The following is a 3,820-nucleotide window of genomic DNA, read 5'->3' as shown; positions in this document are numbered from 1 at the left end:
CTCCATTGGGTATGGTTAAAATAACTTTTTATAGTTCATCACATTCAAAGTGTGTGTACTTGATGAAAGTGTAACACGCATTTGGAGGAGTTATTCAGGATTTTCTTTCATTCAACTATTTCAAGACCCATTATTTTCAGATGTTGTAGTATACGTGAATAATGAAAGGCCTTCATATTACACAATGTAGGAATGACTTCGCAGGTGTGAAGAATAAAAGATTAATTCAGCTCACTTTGGGGAGTTTCACAATGGCCCTCCTTATAGAAATGTGGGTTTGATTAAAGGAGTGAAGAAAAAGCACTGAATAATATTTGCTTCTGTAAACGTAATCATCTCAAAATATGGTTGAAGAAATTGAAGAAGGTTAAACATAATCCAAAACGTATAAGGTCAATTTAAGTACAACCAGAATTCTAGTGTTTATGCAATGCATCTGTGGGTTGATATGAAATATGGCCGTACTTAAACTAAACGAGGTTATCGAGAGCATATTCCGAATACGGCTTTGGCCAGTTGTACTGTGAACTGCGAGGACCGTATCTTATCCTGAACTGGCTGTGCGAATACCGTCCTCTGCTGGCAGAAGGAATAGATTACAACGGCACTGTATTGGCGATTAGTCCTATTGCTAGAATATTGAAACAACAAGGAGTCCGCGGAGTCAAGCAATGCTGAATAAACAAGTACCTGAAATTCAATAGGATTTTGTGTATTGATTACAAATAGGTGTGGAATTCTCATGTACAGTGGTATTCATGGATTCCTTACACAAGCAGCAGTTGTTATGATGCTTTCGTAATCTGAATATAAATCTGTTATCTACTTAAAACTGTAATTATTGAAAAGATTAATGTCTTTGAAATGCTTCATTAACTGGGCAGTTTCCATGTTTGGAAATGTTTTTATTTTGATTGCTGATTGCTAGATACTGTATGTTTAATAGGCATGCTGTTAATATTTTCTACAAGAGCCAAATAAGACAGTTATGCTGTAGTAAGTTCTATATAAGTTATATAACATAAGTTATATTTTGTTCTGAGGTCAATTTGAATCTCATACTAAATAACTGGTGTCCTTTTATCTGAGAAACACTACCTGATTGATCACCTGATGCCTAGAAATTAGCATGCACAGTAGCCCAGCGTTTAGCATTGCTAGCTCACAGTGCTGAGGCCCTGGGTACACTTCTGGACCTGGGGTGCTATCTGTATGGAGCTTGTATGTTCTCCCCATGTTTGCATGAGTTTGCTTTGGGTGCTCCGGCTTCCTCCCACAGTTCAAAGAACTACTGGTAGGTTAATTGGCTTCTGGGATAATTGGTGAGTGTCTGTGTCTTCCCTGCATTGGACTACCATCCAGTCCCAGGTATCTCCTGCTTATTACTTTCTGAGGCTCTGGCTCCCCCGTGCCCCGCGACCCCCTGACCCCCTGACCCTGAATTGGATGAAGCGGTTAGAAAATGGGTGGTTTCTGTTATGCTCTGGTCATGCTCTGCCATAGCAACAACTTGTAAAAAATGCAGATGCTAGGATTTAACTCAAAGAAGGAGCTCAGAGCACTGTGTTGGCATCGCTGTACAGGTGTCCGGTTTGTTTTAGAACATGTGCTAAAATCTTATTTACTAACTTCTAGACTTTTTACCCCCCATATCAGTCTGCAGGTGCACAGTGGTCTGTGGACACCCTCCTTGCTCTGTCGTAAAAGAGGAAATAAAAAGCAACTGGTTTTGACTTTAATGCACTGAGACTGTGGAACTCACAGAACTCTCATGTCAGAAAGGCAGCTTCTAACAGCTTTTAAGTGAAGACTAAGAACACTTTTCTATTTTATTAAAATAGATTATATATGTTTTGTTTAAATATATGTTATAAATGTTAAAACGACAGCTCGTATAAGCTTGTATTTTTACCTTTCGATCATTTTTATAATTGCTTTGAGTTGCTTTTACCATGATAAACAGTACAAAATATGAGGTGTTGAACTTGTCTAAAGTTTTAAAGCGCTTTATGACGTAAAGTGTGATGACAGTCCTTGGCGGTCTATGTAACAATTCTTCTTGAAGTAGGTCATCGGGCCAACAGTATACAAACATTACAGCTCAAGTGCTTTTGTATCTGAACGCTTTTAGGTAAGTTATTTAGCAGCTGCGGTATTAATAATGATTTTAATGGCAAATTCAATTGCAGGTAAAATAAAAATGGCGGATAACTTTCTTTCTAGCTTCGTGAAGCGGTCGCGCTATATTATACATATATACCATAATAAGAAACATAATATGTACAGTAGAATTTTTCACTTTAAGCTGGCATTATCCAGAACCGGGTCAGGGCCCGGACCCGGACCGTGCAGTGTGGTCCGTCGGCCTTCTAAAGATGTTTAGGAGATCGGGGCGCCCTTGGATTTGATTAGAAACTTGCATAATTTCTTAACTTGACCCCATTATCTTAAAAAAAACGGCCAGGCCAAGACCAAAGCATGAAGGCTGCGAGGATCGGGGGACTCTCATTTTTGGTCACAGCGTACAGTAGTAGATCAGTAACCTCTGTTTATCGTGATAACCTTTAATTATTTTCCAGTACTTTTTTAAATGATAAAACACATTGTCTCGCCAGTTTTGCTAAAGATACGGTTTTAGTGTTTACGCATAAATTTGTAAGCCGTAGGTTTAAATCTCGTGGTCTTATTTTCTGCATTTTCATCGTAAGGGAAGGCGCTCGTTTGCGATTTACGCGCTGAATATTGTAAGCAGAGGAGCCTTAAGGCACAGCCTCGCCTTAACACCATCGTTTGCATTGTCATTGTCATCCAGAAAAGCAGTCGTAAGAAAATGAATCTGTGGCGGCTCCGAACATTAAAAAAACTATATCTAGACTGCAAATACATCCCAATCTTACTATCAACACGTTTTAAGACCCCTCTCCTTTCCACCGGTATACAAGCTAAGAGAGAAATATTGGAAATCCCATCTGAAGTAGCCCTCGTCTCACCTTCGGAGCTGTGAGCGATGGGGATCATAATTAAAAGGGGTACAGTTACTTTGAAAATGTGTATGTGATACTTAAATTTAAATAAAATAAAAAGATAAATTATATAACACAGACTGCTATCTATGTCCATGTGTTTAAGACGTATGAATCGGTTTTAAAACAGGCACACCCCTTCTCACAAATCCGACTGGAGTCTCAGTCCGTCGTCGCGATGAATTAGGAGCTCAGATGTAGGCTAAGTGATTGCAATTTACTTATTTAAAAGAACCACTTCAAATCAAAAGGGAGACATTTTGTAATGGTAGTTATCGTATTATAGTATACGATAACTGTATACGTAGTATACGTAATTGTAGATATACAGTACATAAAGGGTATGAATAGGTGTGAGCTTTTACTGTATATTTAATATTTTATCTGACCCACTTGTAGAAACCGCCTACTCAGATTTATTTAAGTGGTCTGCCACCATAAAGACAGAAAAATATAATGACACCCTGTTACATTAACTGTAAAATAAACGCCGTAACTGCGGCCATATGAAAATTTGGATAAAGATTATACAAACATCCTAAGGAGCTCTATGACATATGAGCGTCGTAATAATGGTTGGTGACCTGACGTAACAGTGCTCCCTGAATTACGTGATCTGTATATACCCAAATACAGATATATCACATAGGGAGATGCAGTCAAACATTGCATTGCTATCGTCGTGGTGAACTATTTCTCCGCTGTTTAAAACTTGTTTGGTAAGTGTCATCAAATATGCTTGTCAATTTGTAGCGAAATCGATATACTGTATCATAATCCTTCAGCTATCTATAATG

This window comes from Lepisosteus oculatus, unplaced genomic scaffold (genome assembly GCF_040954835.1).
Source record: "Lepisosteus oculatus isolate fLepOcu1 unplaced genomic scaffold, fLepOcu1.hap2 HAP2_SCAFFOLD_37, whole genome shotgun sequence".
NCBI lineage: Eukaryota > Metazoa > Chordata > Actinopteri > Semionotiformes > Lepisosteidae > Lepisosteus > Lepisosteus oculatus.
This window is presented reverse-complemented; position numbering follows the sequence as displayed.